Source organism: Oncorhynchus gorbuscha, unplaced genomic scaffold (genome assembly GCF_021184085.1).
Source record: "Oncorhynchus gorbuscha isolate QuinsamMale2020 ecotype Even-year unplaced genomic scaffold, OgorEven_v1.0 Un_scaffold_894, whole genome shotgun sequence".
NCBI lineage: Eukaryota > Metazoa > Chordata > Actinopteri > Salmoniformes > Salmonidae > Oncorhynchus > Oncorhynchus gorbuscha.
The window spans coordinates 182,680-202,406 of NW_025745867.1; the positions used below are offsets into that span (position 1 = coordinate 182,680).

General features: G+C 41.4%; 1 protein-coding gene across 7 annotated transcripts in view; it reads right to left on the reverse strand.

Moving 5' to 3' along the window:
- Positions 1 to 9,028, reverse strand: part of atp2b1a (ATPase plasma membrane Ca2+ transporting 1a) — a 54,737-nt gene extending 45,709 nt beyond the window's left edge. For 5 of the 7 annotated variants that reach the window (XM_046336006.1, XM_046336004.1, XM_046336005.1 and 2 more), the window contains exon 1: positions 8,876 to 9,028. The gene's annotated coding sequence lies outside the window, so the exon portion shown is untranslated. Of the gene's footprint in view, positions 1 to 8,789 lie in introns of all 7 variants that reach the window. The other 2 variants (XM_046336003.1, XM_046336002.1) reach the window with 2 other exon arrangements.
- Between the last annotated feature and the right edge of the window lie 10,699 nt (positions 9,029 to 19,727).

The following is a 19,727-nucleotide window of genomic DNA, read 5'->3' on the forward strand; positions in this document are numbered from 1 at the left end:
CACAAGTTTGGGGTGAGGTTGAAACGTACACAGAGGTTTCCACCAAAATATTTCATGTGGTAGTGTTTTTTATAGTTGTGAGATGTGCAAAAACACAAAGTGAAACTTTTTATCGTTGCCTAAGTAGAATTTGTGCTCTAATTTTAGTGTGGCCCATTTAGACAAGGAGGGTTGCAGTTCCTTATTGAAACTCTGGCAACTTGCATTCTGCCTGAAAGGAACATCTTGACAGGAATCTTTCCATAAATTCAAGTGAATTAGACAAATTCAAGTGAATTAGACAAATTCAAGTGAATTTCAACTGTGGCCCAGATGACTTACCATATTAACTTGCCTATTGCGGTGTGTGACTCAATGCGTTTTCTACCCCCTAAATGGTCCTCTAAAAATGGTTGGCATATTTGAGTTGCCCTCAGCACCCAGCGAACACACATGTTCAACCCCAAAGTAATGTAGGCGGCCAGGCTCCATTTCCCTTGTCCTCACATCTCATGCTCTGAGCCTGTCCCCCTGCGAGCGTCTGCACCACCAAGATGAAGGAAGTGCCAACATTTGCTGAGCGGTGACAGTTTCAGGTTGCGGAACAGATCACATGTCACAACAGTGGAAAATCATTGTGATAGGATCACCGAGCAAACAGCTGGCATGGTATGGTTGAACAATGATAGGAGCGAGGTTAACTCTTTGTGTACAAAAACAGCAAAACCCTTACTAAGTAAGAGAAGACCAAAGAAATCTTTTGGGGTTTCACTTAGAACCGTATACGAAGTTGTTTGTCATAAAAAAGCTCAGCGGTTATTCCTTTCCAGGGAGCAGAAAATGAGATGTAACAGACCTCTATAGCCAAACGGTGCAAATGTTATCTGTTGATGGACTTTCAAGCAATTCTCCCCAAACTAAGGAAACCCTCTTGGTCATGGTTGGCACTTTGAACCCCTCTACATGCCAACTTACTCGTTGTGAGTCAAGGACAGCCATTCCAGGGATCCCTCTGCTATGGTCTTGCTACTGCAGATGGGGGTATTTTTAGCATCCTACAGACTACCCCTCCCTGTCCCCATTCCCCACTCTGGCCCCTGCTGAAGTGGGTCAGGGCGTGTAAATGTGGAGGGTACAAAGCAGAGGCAGGCACCCAGCCTTACTCATGTCATGCAGCATGGCTCAGTGCTATCAGCGGGCCACTTCACACCAGAGACTGGGTACTTCTCTACTCTGTGTTCTACATGACCAGCCTGCCAATTCACAACACCATGCAGAGGTGTCCCCGCCCGGCGTCAACTCTGCGACACACTTCCTCTTCCCAGTGCTCTTCTGCTCATTTAATCAAGATTTGTGATGGTCTCTTGGGGGACATTTAAAAATCATCCATTGCGTCTCCACTTTTCCTTCTGTACAAGCAAATGGAATAAATTGAGCCTCTTCAGAGTTTTTAAAGGGAATAGGGGTAGATTTATTGAGGCTATGGTTTTATTTAACTTGTATGTCCTTCATTTTCAAGAGCAAGCCATCTTTGAAGTTGAGAGCCTTTGCTCTCCTTTTTTTAACTGACTCTGTTGGGCAGCTCTACGGCCTGAGGTAGGGGGTATAACATATTTTACGATATCCTGGTATTGATGCATGGACCAGTTTGGGTTTTTACTTTACGTTCTATAAACGGGTTTTGAATGTTTGATTTGTTAAATGTGATATGCTGTGTGAAATGTCAATTTTGATAGTTTACTCCGTTACTTGAGTAATCACTCTCCGGCAGCACTTTCCACACAGACATAGCACCACCCCGTCACTCAAGGAGCGCATTTGTTGTTGCTTGACCAGAGACACTAGCAACCTAGAATTACACGTAGTTTGTCTTTTCTTAGCAAGTTGGGCCTAAATCATTTTGGCTGGCTAGCTAGCTAATAAATGTACTGGGTCAAAGCAAACATAACAAGCTTTACAGCCTGATAATACAAGTGATGGTGTAGACCTAAATCCTCATGTTGCTTGTGCAACAGTATCTTCTAAATCAAAGAGGTATACGTGAAGCATGAATATGTTAGCTACGCAAAGTAGCTAAGATAAATCATTCAATGTAGCCAAAGAATACAGGGTCCCCTAGGAAACACTTATCAACACTTGGTTCCAACCCTATTTAAATAACTCCTACCTGGCATTGTCATACTAAACACTGTAATCAAAGTGCCCACTATTATATTACAACTATAGAATTATATAAATATGTTTTACTCTAAATAGCAAGTGAAATCGCAACATATGGTTAAAAATGAGGCCTAAATGTTTTGCCCATGTCATGCAGCCATACATGGCAGTGTAGAAATTCTCAAATGGGTGCAAATGGGTGCAAGAAATGCAACAAAAATATTTTAGTTGAATTGAACTGTATAAAATAATCAGAATGGAGAAAGAGCTATTGAAATATCTTAGAAAGTTTGTTTCAACCATAGGGTCACGCACTACTCAAAGCAAATTCAGAACTTGTATAATTCTAAAACATTAAATACCACAAAAAATGTGAGTGGAAAAAACATATGATATTTTGCCATATCGCCCAGCCCTAGACTAAGGTCATGCTGCTCTGACATTTACGACCATTGTGTGACCAGCTGCCCCCACTATTTCTGATTCGTCATGGGGTTTCCTCCTATTTAGGTCAAATGTTGTGCTCCTTGATTGGGTTTAAACAAATATGCTGGGGGAGTCAATTGAGATTGTAGTCTACAGATTAAAAATGCATTTACCAGGCTAATTTCAAACAAAATAAGATTGTATGCATGTGTCTCTCTAGTTCTTATATGCAGACTGACACAGGCCTACTAACTATGACACAAATACATACAGTACCAGTCAAGTTTGGACACACCTACTCATTTCAGGGTTTTATTTTTTACATTGTAGAATAATAGTGAAGGTATCAAAACTATGAACACATATGGAATCAAGTAGTATCCAAAAAAGTATTAAACAAATAAAAATATTTTATATTTAAGATTCTTCAAAGTAGCCACCCTTTGCCTTGACAGTTTTTACACTCTTGCAACCTTTCAACCAGCTTCATGAGGTAGTCACCTGGAATGCATTTCAATTAACAGGTGTGCCTTGTTAAAAGTTCATTTGTGGAATTTCTTTCCTTCTTAATGCATTTGAGCCAATCATTTGTGTTGTGACAAGGTAGGGGTGGTATACAGAAGATAGCCCTATTTGGTAAAAGACCATGTCCATATGTCAAGAACAGCTCAAATAAGCAAAGGGAAACGACAGTCCATCATGACATGAAGGTCAGTCAATACAGAAAATTTCAAGAACTTTGAAAGTACAGTCGCAAAAACCATCAAGCGCTATGATGAAACAGGCTCTAGTGTGGACCGCCACAGTAAAAGAAGACCCAGAATTACCTCTGCTGAAGAGGATAATTTCATTAGAGTTGCAGCCCAAATAAGTGTTTCATAGAGTTCAAGAAAAACTTCAACATCAACTTTTCAGAGGAGACTGTGTGAATTAGGCCTTCATTTAATTATATTATTATTTATTGTGTAACCTTTATTTAACTAGGCAAATCAGTTAAGAACAAATTAATATTTACAATGACGGGGGCAGGGTAGCCTAGTGGTTAGAGTGTTGGACTAGTAAACGGAAGATTGCAAGTTCAAACCCCCGAGCTGACAAGGTACAAATCTGTCATTCTGCCCCTGAACAGGCAGTTAACCCACTGTTCTTAGGCAGTCATTGAAAATAAGAATTTGTTCTTAACTGACTTGCCTAGTTAAATAAAGGTTAAAAAAATAAAATATTTAAAAAATGACGGCCTACCCCGGCCAAACCCAGACGACGCTGGGCAAATTGTGGGCCGCCCTGTGGAACTCCCAATCACAGCCGGATATGATACAGCCTGGATTCGAACCAGGGACTGTAGTGATGCCTCTTGTACTGAGATGCAATCACCACTCGTGATTGGTCGGATTGCTGCAAGAAACCACTACTAAAAAAACTTGGTCCAAACACGAGCAATGGACATTAGACTGAAGGAAATTGTAAATGTCTTTGTGAGACGCAGAGTAGGTGAACGGATGATCTCTGCACGTGTGGTTCCCACTGTGAAGTATAGAGGTGGTGGTGTGATGGCCCTTTGCTGGTAACACTGTCAGTGATTTATTTAGAATTCAAGAGCAGGGCTGGGCGATATGGCCAAAATCTACTATCCAGATATAGGTCATTTCATATCCTGATAATGATATCACCATATAGCACATTTTCTGTAAATTCAATGAATAAATTGTGTATATAAAATGACCACATGTAAAGGACTATTTTTTATTACATTTTGAATGATACTCAACAAATAAAATGTATTTGCATTTGATACCTTGGGTTGAGTGTTTGCACTCTCACACGAAACGCCTGTTTCTCGACCGTGTAAATTGGGGCCATGTCTTTGCAGATTTAAGTTGTAACGGCAGCTGTTACCTCCTTCCATCTTCGTGAGTCTTTGCCATATGCTTTGCCACGGGCACAAGCCTCTCGCCATGTCTGAGTCAGGGGGTTGTTTTGAGCACTAGACTGTACTTTTTGGGGTCTCATCCGTAGACTCTCTCCATACTGTTTCACATGATTTTTGTGTAGGTTGTAAGATAGTGGTGTTTGAGCCTGTTGTCGGGACCGGCCTGCGGCATATTTTGCAGGGGGGAGGGGGCGGTTTTCTGGTTCGTGTCAAACCTTTCATACCCAAACCATGACAATGCGACCAAAGTAGCCCCTCTTTTAGGTACGGTCTCTGTGCCACGATCACTCTTGTTTGTGTTGTAAATTTCCTTCCACACGTGTCCAATTGATATCATCACACGATATATATCGTCATACCTAATTCAAAGCACACAAAACCAGCATGGCTACCACAGCATTCTGCAGCGATGCGCCATTCCATCTGGTTTGCGCTTAGTGGGACAATCTTTTTTTTTTAACAGGACAATGACCCAACACACCTCCAGGCTGTGTAAGGGCTATTTGACAAAGGAGAGTGATGGAGTGCTGGTTGCTGTTGGTTACTACATGATTCCATGTGTTATTTCATAGTGAAGACATCAAAACTATTATTCTACAATGTAAAAAATAGTAAAACCCTAAATTAAGAAAATACTTTATCTTTAATATCACTCTATGCCAATTTGATTAAAAAGAGAACAGAGCTTGCGTGTGTTTAGACTTGGGCCTAATTGAGCCAGCATGAGTCAGACTCGACTTGCCTTTAAACCGCAGCGTGGAATATCCTTACCCTTACAATAATATAGGAGATACGCATCGCACCAGCTTGAGTAAAAAGCAGCATTATACAATGTAGGCCTACCTAATAGTACAGCAGACTATATTGAGCTGTCCATGATAGCCTACATGGGGTTGAATGTCACTTCAGATTAATGTGACAACAGCTGCATTGCCTTTTACATAACCAATTGTGCCTTTTGCAGTAGGAGTCTCCGTTAGTAAGTTTCTATAGTAGGTCTTACAATAGTAAGACAAAAGGAGGATTATAGTAGCCATTTCTTAGATTTGATGCAGAATGTTAGATTTCCTGACAATTATAGACAATGTTCAACATGAGTGGGAAATACAGTTTAGCAGGTAGCCAGTTGAGTGAGCACGGATCAGGCAGCCCTGCCAGGGTCCATGTCCACGATGAGTCTGGGATGCAGTGTCGACAAGGCCAAATCATTACCTGGAATAGACAGCACTTTGTCCGAAACTTTGTTTAACAGGATAATTATGTTACATCATAGTACCTACCTAATCCTAATAGTACCTATTCGCTAATAAACAGGCATATTACACATGTTATACTTTGACACCTGTCTATTCTAAATGCCATCAATATTAACTACAAAGTCTACTGCTGCTCAATAATCCTAATTTACCAAGAAATGTGTTCTGACGAGAAGACTGAAATCCTATAGCTATTGTACTCAGGTAGTATCGGCCTACTGATTTAATTAGGTTAAAACCTCTGACTGAACCACAACCACTCAAAGGCCTACTTTCCAAAACAACGTAAGACCAGAGACAGACTTAAAATCCTATTCAGTACTAGTATCAGACTAATAATTAGTCAGCCGATCGTGAAACTCCTCAATGATTCATCATTGGCATTGAAATCCTATGCAATTCACAGAACATACACCCATTTTAATAATTGAACAGGGACCACCGCTGACAAATACCATGCAAGTGAGAAGGTTTTTATTACTGTATGCTCAGTTTTACTCTGCTGCACTGCTTATGGTTCATTCCTGAGTGATATACAGTTTCGGTTAAAACTACAGCCTCAGACACAGTCAACGGTTGTTGTTTTTTATGGCCAAAATGTGTGGATCTATAAAAGGCAAATGTTTAGAAGATAGAAATCACACTCCTATTGAATGCCATGAATGTATTCAGAATGCACAGCAGGGACTGAGACTGAAAAACAGCTTCTATCTCAAGGCCATCAGACTGTTAAACAGCCACCGCTAACATTGAGTGGCTGCTGCCACATGTAAAAAATGTATCACTAGCTACTTTAAAACAATGCCACTTAATATAATGTTTACATACCCTACATTACTCATCTCATATGCATGTACTGCACTCGATACCATCTACTACATCTTGCATATGCTGTTCTGTACCATCACTCATTCATATATCTTTATGTACATATTCTTCATCCCTTTACACTTGGGTGTATAAAGTAGCTGTTGTGAAATTGTTAGGTAAGATTACTCATTGGTTATTACTGCATTGTCGGAACTAGAAGCACAAGCATTTCGCTACACTCACATTAACATATGCTAACCATGTGTATGTAACAAATAACATTTGACAACACTGATTTTTCACATATCAGAACACCCTGACACCCAAAAATCGTAAAACCATATCCTACACTGATATGGGTTAAAAACGTTATTTTATACAACTTGTCCAATGATCACCATACCTCTCTTACATGACTACAGCATTGTAAATTCTTCAAATATTATAGCATGTGTATTGTGGATGCATATTAATGCACATTACTAGACTTCAATACAAGCGTTGCACAGATCAATGGAATCCCCAATGTTTGCAATTTGATGACACAGATTCCCAAACGATAAGTGATCGTAATCCAGATGGTCAACCAGCAGCGTTCATTCGAAGCTCAGCATTCAGCAGAGACTAGAATGCATTGCTGGCAAAGTGCAGCACGCCGGGTGCCATTTAATAGGATAAGGACTGATCCCTTCTGTTAGACATCAAAACGTGATAGCTCGTCGCCTATCACACTGGGACCAGTACATAAACTCTGCAATAGAAAAATATGTAGAAAATTGCCTTTGGACTATCTGTAGTCAAGGTCAAATGATTGGTTACGTTGCCTTGTCATAACGTGAACAAATAATCACGCTCGAGGTTGGTAGCTAATGGTGGCACACTGAGCGAAAAGAAAGCATGACAGGATAATGGATCTGTCGTAGCTAGTTAGATGGATCCGCTATGGACACTGCTACAACTAAATAGATATACCGGCGGTAATGTAACTTGTTAACATTAGCTGTACTAAGTTGAAATTTCGGCATCTCAGCTGGCATCCAGAGTGCATATCATCAAGCTGATATGTATGACAGGTTTCAAAGACGGAGTTCAGACAGAAGTGCTAGTAGCTAACTTAACGATGTGTTGCGGCGTAGCTACCGTTGCAAAACATGTAACGTTAAAGGTAGGTTGGCCAATGTTAGCAGCTGGTGCACTAACGCTTCACCTAGCTAGCTACAGTATATCCTTCATTTAACTGGATAACGTTAGCTGTCAGTCAGGACTGTTACTTAGCTAGCTATGTCACAAGTCAACCACTGGCTAACCAACTGACGGTAGAACCGACGAGTGCAGTGGAATAACACCATGGAATAATTTCAAGTGGAGTACCCATCGTCGTCAATGCTTAACGTTAGGTAGCTAACCGGCAGAATTGCCAATGTAACCAAGAAAAATGTAAGGAAACTAAGGTTCATTTTCAATTGAGAAATTGTAACTTATGTATAAAATGTAACAGTACCAACAAAGCAACGGACGTAGACCTTTTGCGGCAAGAAAGTGACTGTTACAGGTTATTGACTCATTATGAGCACACTGCATGTGTCAAGTCAACTATTAGCCAACGAACGTCACGTTAATAACATGTTCAGGCGGAATAAGAAGAACCCAGCAATTAAGATTCTGAATTAATTCAGTTGGAGTCCGAGTCGACCAGCATGGCTGGACTCAAATAACGTTCACGTAGCTAGCTACTCACGCAAATAATTCAACAAGCTATTTCAGGCACTTGGTTATTTCAAGTCGTTTTCACCAGGACTTTTGCTTCTTCTTCACTCCTTAGTACAGTAGAGGTTAGGCGTCAACCTCCACCTCCTGTCCACGAGCTCCTCCAAAACTAGTGTCGAACCCATTTCAAAATAACGTTACACCGCTAACGTTATTTAGCTACACAACTTTTCAAACACAAAGTCACCCCGCGAGTTGTATTTTCGCACGTTACAATACATTCCATTAACTTGTCAATAAGATCCTGTTCTGGAAAACGTTAGGTAGGTCAATGACCGAAGCAAATTGTGGTGTAAAGAACGAGAAGCTCAATGTCAGTTGTTCCATCTTCTTACCCAAATATAAGCTAGCTTGCAAGCTAGACATGAACTCACGAGCAGCTGCACTGAGCTTGCTAACGTTTACCGTTAAGCTAAAACTGTAGTAAGGAGATAAAACCAAACCGGTTCGCTATTGCTTACCAGAATCAAAGCTTGGCTTGTGTCCATGTTGTTACTTATGGAAATATATATTTGTGTGCAAAAAAAAATTAAAACGAAGTACTTACTCCGTTTTCCGAATATTACCTCTGAGACCTTCCTCTCTTTCCCTCTCCTCAGTATCTCACTACAGACTGCCCCTCTTTCCCGATCTGTAGTAAAAATCCCGCCCACTACACTGTCACAACATCGCAAGGGACATGTGATTCACGTCAGGGGGATGGGCAATAACTCCAATGTAGATCCCCATTGGCTTAACCAACATATCAGTCGCCCGTGGAAACGGTTACGTCATCAATTCCGTTCACGGATGGAGATCCTCTTGCACCCACTCTTTGCCCGGTCTTACTTTATAAGAATCTGATGCGTGCAAAAATCAATTCATACATCGTATGATTTAACCAGTATTAAATGAGCACTGACATCTGTTTATTTGTGTGTGCATCTCCCTGGCCCTGTCGGTTGTGTAGCTCCGCCCACCTTCCCGGCGGCTCATCAAACCTGACGTCATTCTTTCCATGACGTCGCGATTTTTCTATGTATTCAATGCTTTAGTGTTTGATTCTTCAGCACATAAGGGTGAAGGAGCGATACAGTCGTTTGAAATGGGCTATAGAATCTGTCTATTATATTACAGTAAAATATATATATATATAAATAGCACAATTCAAGTCTGAATCACAAGTACTGACTATCTGAATAGCCTATCGACACACACACAAAGCATGCATTGCATTGTACACCAAAAGCTGTTCTGAAATAGTGACACCTTGTTCTCTTCCAACACTGCAGGACTTACTCATATTAAACATAAGGCTAAAATTTCAAAGTACAGAATACATAACATCTTGCACTAAACTTCAGCATATTACATTTTCCCACCCTGGCTCCCCAGGCTTGTGTCATTAATCTGAGTTTAACAATGAAGCTCTACATTACCTCTGATTCAATCCATTGATAGTTGTTCACTTCAGATAGTGGGGTTGTTCCTGGAATGAGGGTGTGATATCAGGTTGTAAACGGGTTGATGTCACATTTCCAGAGGCACACAGGAGATGCCATGAGAGGTGCAAGAGAGCTGTGTGTGTGAGCCTCGGTGGACAAGGTCGCCCTTGAATGTGTGTGTGTACAGTACATGCACTTCTGTGTGTGTGTGGGAGTGTGTAGGTGCACGAGTGTGTGTGTGTAAGTGTGTGCGCTTGTCATTGTGTGGATGCGTGTGATGTCTGGCTACCATTGATCTGTGTATTCTCTGCACCCATTATCAGACCCATATTGATCTGAGCATACAGTGCCTTGCGAAAGTATTCGGCCCCCTTGAACTTTGTGACCTTTTGCCACATTTCAGGCTTCAAACATAAAGATATAAAACTGTATTTTTTTGTGAAGAATCAACAACAAGTGGGACACAATCATGAAGTGGAACGACATTTATTGGATATTTCAAACTTTTTTAACAAACTGAAAAATTGGGCGTGCAAAATTATTCAGCCCCTTTACTTTCAGTGCAGCAAACTCTCTCCAGAAGTTCAGTGAGGATCTCTGAATGATCCAATGTTGACCTAAATGACTAATGATGATAAATACAATCCACCTATGTGTAATCAAGTCTCCGTATAAATGCACCTGCACTGTGATAGTCTCAGAGGTCCGTTAAAAGCGCAGAGAGCATCATGAAGAACAAGGAACACACCAGGCAGGTCCGAGATACTGTTGTGAAGAAGTTTAAAGCCGGATTTGGATACAAAAAAAAAGCAATTAAGGGAATAAACTGGAATGATCTCTTGTCCTATACAGACGTGGAAGCTGATAGTCAGGTTTTTCTATCCACAATCCAGACTACAATAAATGGCTTCCTAAAGAAAATCAAATCCAAACCTGGCCAAAAGAGCACTCTTCCTTGGCTAAATGGAGAAATCTGGAAATTGATGAAAGAACGCCCTAAAATCTAAATTAGAGCATGACAGACGTAGGTTTACCATGTTGAGAAATAAGGTGATAAAAGAAATCAGACAGGCCAAGGCAAACTTTTTTATTAACATAATTGGTGAAGCAAAGGGAAATTCTAAATTGATATGGGAGAATCTAAAAAAGTTAACAGGGAAAGACCATAGTAACATTGCAAAAAGACTAGAAATCATGGTGAATAACAATCTAACACAGGATGCAGTTGAAATAGCAACAGCCTTCAATTCCTACTTTATTGACTCTGTCAGGTTACTGACACAGAACCCCTCCACTGATTTCTTGGGCTCAGTGCTAGTGAATGACACTCAACCTGTCTTCATCATAAGGGAGGTTTCTGAGTCAAAGGTGAACAAGGTGATTAGCTCACTAAAGAACTCTAAAGCCAAAGATGTGTTTGGGATGGACTCTACCTTTCTTAAAAACTACAAAGAGTCACTCATTGGCCCCATTACTAAGGTCACCAACACATCTATTGGTCTCGGTGTGTTTCCAAGGGTATGGAAGTCGGCCATAATAACGGCCATCTTTAAATCAGGCGACCCTGCTGACGTGAGTAAGTAACTACAAGCCCATTAGTATACTACCTGTGGTGTCAAAGGTTGTTGAAAAGTGTGTAGCAGAACAACTGATTGCCCACCTCAACAACAGCCCCTTCACATTACACTCCATGCAGTTTGGCTTCAGAGCGAAACACTCCACAGAAACGGCCAACTGCTTTCTTCTGGAAAATGTGAAGTCCAAGATGGACAAAGGGGGTGCTGTTGGGGCTGTGTTTCTGGACCTAAGGAAGGCTTTTGATACTGTTAACCATGAGATTCTCATCACAAAATTGTCCAAGTTCAACTTTTCCCCTGATGCCTTGAGATGGATGAAATCATACCTTGAAGGCAGAACTCAGTGTGTCAGAGTGAGCAATGAGCTGTCGCCCACTCATAGCTATGATGTGGGCGTGCCCCAAGGGTCAATACTGGGGCCCCTCCTGTTCAGCCTGTACATTAATGATCTGCCTTCTGTCTGTACTGAGTCTGAAGTTCAAATGTATGCAGATGATACAGTGATATATGTGCATGCAAAGAGCAAACAACAAGCTGCACAAGAACTCACTACTGTAATGGTCCAGGTTACAAAGTGGCTCAGTGACTCGTGTTTGCATCTCAATGTGAAAAAAACTGTTTGCATGTTCTTCACAAAGAGGGCAACAGATGCTACTGAGCCAGATGTCTATGTGTCAGGGGAGAAGCTCCAGGTGGTATCCGATTTTAAGTACCTTGGAATCATACTTGACTCCAACCTCTCTTTTAAAAAGCATGTGAAAAAGGTAATTCAAATAACCAAATTCAACCTAGCTAATTTCCGATTTATACGAAATTGTTTGACTACAGAGGTAGCAAAACTGTACTTCAATTCTATGATACTCCTCCACTTAACATACTGCTTGACTAGTTGGGCCCAAGCTTGCTGTACAACATTAAAACCTATTCAGTCTGTCTACAAACAGGCTCTCAAAGTGCTTGATAGGAAGCCCAATAGCCATCATCATTGTCACATCCTTAGAAAGCATGAGCTCTTGAGTTGGGAAAATCTTGTGCAATACACCGACGCATGTCTTGTATTCAAGATCCTTAATGGCCTGGCTCCCCCTCCACTTAATATTTTTGTTAAACAGAAAACCCAGACATATGGCAGCAGATCCACAAGGTCTGCCATGAGAGGTGACTGTATAGTTCCCCTAAGGAAAAGCACCTTTAGTAAATCTGCATTCTCTGTGAGAGCTTCCCATGTCTGGAATACACTGCCATCAGACACACATAACTGCACCACATATCACACTTTCACAAAATGCTTGAAGACCTGGCTAAAGGTCAATCAGAGTTGTGAACATGGTCCCTAGCTGTGTGTTGCCGCTTTCCATGTTGTCTGTTGTCTGTAGCTTGTGAGGTGTGGAAACACTTTGTTGCTTTTATGAATTTTGTTTTGCTGCTTTTTGTTCTATGTTGCTCTGTCTGTATGCTATGTCTTGCTTGTCCTATGTTGCTATGTCTTGCATGTTCTATGGTGCTATTGTCTATATAGTAATTGATTTTAATAACCTGCCCAGGGACTGCGGTTGAAAATTAGCCGGCTGGCTAAAACCGGCACTTTTACTGAAACGTTGATTAATGTGCACTGTCCCTGTAAAAATAAAATAAACTAAACTAAAACTAAAAAGATTTCCCAAGCTTTAAACATCCCAAGGAGCACTGTGCAAGCGATAATATTGAAATGGAAGGAGTATCAGACCACTGCAAATCTACCAAGACCTGGCCGTCCCTCTAAACTTTCAGCTCATACAAGGAGAAGACTGATCAGAGATGCAGCCAAGAAGCCCATGATCACTCTGGATGAACTGCAGAGATCTGCAGCTGAGGTGGGAGACTCTGTCCATAGGACAACAATCAGTCGTATATTGCACAAATCTGGCCTTTATGGAAGAGTGGCAAGAAGAAAGCCATTTCTTAAAGATATCCATAAAAAGTGTCGTTTAAAGTTTGCCACAAGCCACCTGGGAGACACACCAAACATGTGGAAGAAGGTGCTCTGGTCAGATGAAACCAAAATTGAACTTTTTGGCAACAATGCAAAACGTTATGTTTGGCGTAAAAGCAACACAGCTCATCACCCTGAACACACCATCCCCACTGTCAAACATGGTGGTGGCAGCATCATGGTTTGGGCCTGCTTTTCTTCAGCAGGGACAGGGAAGATGGTTAAAATTGATGGGAAGATGGATGGAGCCAAATACAGGACCATTCTGGAAGAAAACCTGATGGAGTCTGCAAAAGACCTGAGACTGGGATGGAGATTTTCTCTTCCAACAAGACAATGATCCAAAACATAAAGCAAAATCTACAATGGAATGGTTCAAAAATAAACATATCCAGGTGTTAGAATGGCCAAGTCAAAGTCCAGACCTGAATCCAATCGAGAATCTGTGGAAAGAACTGAAAACTGCTGTTCACAAATGCTCTCCATCCAACCTTACTGAGCTTGAGCTGTTTTGCAAGGAGGAATGGGAAAAAATTTCAGTCTCTCGATGTGCAAAACTGATAGAGACATACCCCAATTGACTTACAGCTGTAATCGCAGCAAAAGGTGGCGCTACAAAGTATTATGGGTGGGCAAATAGCCCACCCATTTTTACCTACCTCATCCCCATACTGTTTTTATTTATTTACTTTTCTGCTCTTTTGCACACCAATATCTCTACCTGTACATGACCATCTAATCATTTATCACTCCAGTGTTAATCTGCAAAATTGTAATTATTCGCCTACTTCATGCCTTTTGCACACAATGTATATAGACTCCCCCTTTTTTTACTACTGTGTTATTGACTTGTTAATTGTTTACTCCATGTGTAGCTCTGTGTTGTCTGCTCACACTGCTATGCTTTATCTTGGCCAGGTCGCAGTTGCAAATGAGAACTTGTTCTCAACTAGCCTACCTGGTTAAATAAAGGTGAAATCACAAATAAAAATAAAATTAACTTAAGGGGGCTGAATAATTTTGCACACCCAATTTTTCAGTTTTTGATTTGTTAAAAAAGTTTGAAATATCCAATAAATGTCGTTCCACTTCATGATTGTGTCCCACTTGTTGTTGATTCTTCACAAAAAAATACAGTTTTATATCTTTATGTTTGAAGCCTGAAATGTGGCAAAAGGTTGCAAAGTTCAAGGGGGCTGAATACTTTCGCAAGGCACTGCTGCATAATCTCTGCCAGACTGGCTCTATGATTATTACATCAAAACAATGCATGCAGACCTTCAACTGTGTATAGAATGTACACATTATTTGACCGGGATCCATAGCCATATATTAGCTACTCTTCACTTAATGGGTCCAGTTTTTGAACACAAAAAACATTGCTGCACTTCAATTTACCGCTCTGGATTTATAAACAGGAGAAAGAAGTTGTTTAAACGTTGTGTAATTTGGACCTAAATCTGGTAATGTTCAATCGGTAGCTCTGAATCACAAACCAGTGTTAGGGAGGAACAAAACAGAGAGAGGGGAAGGAAATTAACACAACATAAATATCTCCAGTCCTCCATTTTCAGCGTCCCTCTCATCTGTCTCTGGGACTGGGTGTCAATGACCGCTGTTGACTTGAAGTTCAAACCAGAAGCATTTCACCACAGGAGTTATGCAGCTGATATTTTTTCAAAAGTAATATGTAGGCCTCTCATGAGCCACATGAGGCAAGCAAACAAGTTTCCTTGCAGGCCTTCCAAATCTTGCGGAGCTGTGGGAAAACGCGTATCCTATTTTTATGTGTGCCAGTTTCCAGTTATCTCTCCCCCTCTCTCATACACACACAGCTCAGCTTTAGAGGCTCTCATTTCGGGCTTCTCCGATTGGAGGCCTGTAGCATTGTGCCCGGCCCTCGAGCAGATGTCCCTCTAACACGGAGAGCAGAGCAATTTTGATTGGTAACATCCAAAATAGCACCCTATTCCCTATACAGTGCACTACTTTTGTCCAGGGTCCATAAGGATCTAGTCAAAAGTAGTGCACTATGTATGGAATAGGGTGCCATTTGGGCCACAGCCCCTTCTCTTTCCACCACAGGGCCTAACTGTTTCACGCTATGGGTGATGATGTCGCTGGCTGCCATGGAAAAAAGAGATCCACACTTAAAATTTGATGAGGTTGAGTGCCCCCCCCCCACACACACACATACTGCAGAGACAAAATTAAGCATGCCCACACACACATGCTTTCCCGCCCGCCTTCCCTCACACACACACACACACACACACACACACACACACACACACACACACACACACACACACACACACACACACACACACACACACACACACACACACACACACACACACACAGGTGTTTTGGGACTATGAGAAAGTCATTAGGAATAGTTCATTAAAAGTTGGGTGGGTAAATCAAATAAGAGCATGATTTATTGCAGTGGAGGATGCCATCCATTCTCTGAGCGTCTTTCCGTAACATGATTTGTTCTCCCATTACTAGCAAGCTAAACAATGTTTGTAGTCGCTATTGTTTATCTAAGTATGACAGCCAATGAATTTGAATTATGCTCTGTGCTAACATTCTGCATGTTTGCTCAGTTGAGCTCACTTTAACAGCGGTTAAATCCATTTAAAGACTTTGGGAATGGTCTTAATGTGCAGAAATGAACAAAATCCATTTCGCAACAGGCAATGACGCTTATTAACTGTTCCAAGCAGGGCTTTCTAAGACAATCCAGATTGTCTGGTCATTAGAGCAATGGATAAAGACAACAAATGATTTACTTTATGAAGGGACAGTTTAAAGTGCTTTGGGCACTTTAAAATACCTTGGCTTAATTTCCTTACAATACAACATATATTACTAAATCAACTATTTAATCATTGTTGAAATAAAAAAATAAAAAACCTTAAACCAGAGTTGATATTTTCAAAGGGGTTTTGGGACTTCAAGTCATAGGAATACAATTACCCATCGAACCATCACAGAACATTGACTTGAATTAAAAGGTGTCTGGTTAGACTGTTAACTCTCCTTCCAGACTCACATTAAACATCTCCAATCCAAAATTAAATCTAGAATCGGCTTCTTACAAAGCCTCCTTCACTCATACCGCCAAACATACCCTCGTAAAACTGACAATCCTACCGATCCTTGTCTTCGGCGATGTCATCATGACTTCCGCCGAAGTTGGTCCCTCTCCTTGTGCAGGCAGTGTTTGGCGGTCGACGTCACCGGTTTTCTAGTTGCCACCGATGCACTTTTCATTTTCCATTTGTTTTGTCTTCATTGTACACACCTAGTTTCCATTCCATAATTATATGTTCCCTATTTAACCGTCTGGTTCCCCCCTTGTTTTTGTGCGTGTTTGTTCGTTGGAAGTTGTCTTGTATTTTGTGAGCTGGTATATTTTTCCTTCTTGGAATATTTTGTTGTGTTTTTGAGTAAAGTTACGAGTATTACTCATCTCTGTGTCCTGCTCCTGACTCCGCCTTACCTGCTTCACCTAGACACTTGACACATTTACAAAATAGCCCCCAACACTCTACTCAGCAAACTGGATGCAGTCTATCACAGTGCCATCCGTTTTATCACCAAAGCCCCATATACTACCCACCACTGCGACCTGCATGCTCTTGTTGGCTGGCCTTCACTACATATCCGTCGCCAAACCCACTGGCTCCAGGTCATCTATAAGTCTCTGCTAGGTAAATCCCCGCCTTATCTCAGCTCACTGGTCACTATAGCAACACCCACCCATAGCACACGCTCCAGCAGGTTCAGTATATCACAAATGTGAGTACACCCCTCACATTTCTGTCAATATTTGAGTATATATTTTTTTTTAAAGAAATGACACTTTGCTACAATGTAAAGTAGTGAGTGTACAGCTTGTATAACAGTGTAAATTTGCTGTCCCTTCAAAATAACTCAACACGCAGCCATTAATGTCTAAACCGCTGGCAACAAAAGTGAGTACACCCCTAAGTGAAAATGTCGAAATTGGGCCCAAATTGTCAATATTTTGTGTGGCCACCATCATTTTCCAGCACTGCCTTAACCCTCTTGGGCATGGAGTTCACCAGAGCTTCACAGGTTTCCACTGGAGTCCTCTTCCACTCCTCCATGACGACATCACGGAGCTGGTGGATGTTAGAGATCTTGCACTCCACCTTCCGTTTGAGGATGCCCCACAGATGCTCAATAGGGTTTAGGTCTGGAGACATGCTTGGCCAGTCCATCATCTTTACCCTCAGCTTCTTTAGCAAGGCAGTGCTCGTCTTGGAGGTGTGTTTGGGGTCGTTATCATGTTGGAATAATGCCCTGCGGCCCAGTCTCCGAAGGGAGGGGATCATGCTCTGCTTCAGTATGTCACAGTACATGTTGGCATTCATGGTTCCCTCAATGAACTGTAGCTCCCCAGTGCCGGCAGCACTCATGCAGCCCCAGACCATGACACTCCCACCACCATGCTTGACTGTATGCAAGACACACTTGTCTTTGTACTCCTCACCTGGTTGCCGCCACACGCTTGACACCATCTGAACCAAATAAGTTTATCTTGATCTCATCAGACCACCTTAGTCTGCTTGTCTTCAGCAAACTGTTTGCGGGCTTTCTTGTGCATCATCTTTAGAAGAGGCTTCCTTCTGGGACGACAGCCATGCAGACCAATTTGATGCAGTGTGCGGCATATGGTCTGAGCACTGACAGGCTGACACCCCACCCTTTCAACCTCTGCAGCAATGCTGGCAGCACTCATACATCTATTTCCCAAAGACAACATCTGGATATGACGCTGAGCACGTGCACTCAACTTCTTTGGTCGACCATGGCGAGGCCTGTTCTGAGTGGAACCTGTCCAGTTAAACCGCTGTATGGTCTTGGCCACCGTGCTGCAGCTCAGTTTCAGGGTCTTGGCAATCTTCTTATAGCCCAGGCCATCTTTATGTAGAGCAACAATTCTTTTTTTCAGATCCTCAGAGAGTTCTTTGCCATGAGGTGCATTGTTGAACTTCCAGTGACCAGTCAGTATGAGGGAGTGTGAGAGCGATGACACCAAATTTAACACACCTGCTCCCCATTCACACCTGAGACCTTGTAACACTAACGAGTCACATGACACCGGGGAGGGAAAATGGCTAATTGGGCCCAATTTGGACATTTTACTTAGGAGTGTACTCACTTTTGTTGCCAGCGGTTTAGACATTAATGGCTGTGTGTTGAGTTATTTTGTGGGGACAGCACATTTACACTGTTATACAAGCTGTACACTCACTACTTTACATTGTAGCAAAGTGTCATTGTGTTGTGTATGCGTAGAATGTATGCATGTATGCACACATGACTGTAAGTCGCTTTGGATAAAAGCGTCCGCTAAATGGCATATATTATTATTATATTATTATATTATTATATACTCAAATATTTACAAAAATGTGAGGGGTGTTTGTGATATACTGTATATTGCACTGGTTATCCTCAAAGCCAACACCTACTTTAGCTGCCTTTCCTTACAGTTCTCTGCTGCCAATGACTGGAACAACTTGCAAAAATCTCTGAAGCTGGAGTCTTATATCTCCATCTCAAACTTTAAGCATCAGCTGTCTGAGCAGCTTAACGATCACTGTACCTGTACACAGCCAATCTGTAAATTGCACACCCGACTACCTCATCCCCATATTATTACTTACCCTCTTGCTCTTTGCACCCCAGTATCTCCACTTGCACATCATCATCTGCACATCTATCACTCCAATATTAATGCTACATTGTAATTATTTTTGCCTCTAGGGCCTATTTATTGCCTTACCTCGCTACTCTTCTACACTTGCACACATTGTATATAGATTTTTCTATGTTTCTTTTGTGTTATTGACAGTACATTTGTTTATGTGTAACTCTGTGTTTTTGTCGCACTGCTTTGCTTTATCTTGGCCAGGTCGCAGTTGTAAATGAGAACTTGTTCTCAACTGGCCTACCTGGTTAAATAAAGGTGAAATACATTTTTAAAATATATTTAAAAAATATCATGTCCATTCTAGTTATTCTATCCTTGTGGTTTATCTTGGGGAAACCAAACGTTTCCCAAAAGCTGAAGGCTGTATCAACACGGTTTGGTTGATTCAGTCCCTCTGTGGAAATAGTTCTTACATTTTTCTGCCTTGCATGACACTTTAAATGTCAAGTGTCATTATAAACCACTGTGCATGTTAATGTGTTCACACCCTGTGGCTAAAGATAGTGACAAACCACACCAATCTATAAAAAGAGGAAATTCTAATAAGAAACATTTCCGCATTGTATAAAGTTTGACATAATCAAATGATCTAGCAGTGAGAGACTAATCCCCAAAAGACCAAAATATATGAGAGTCATCTACTCTAATGTTGATATTTTAGAGAAGCCAAGCAA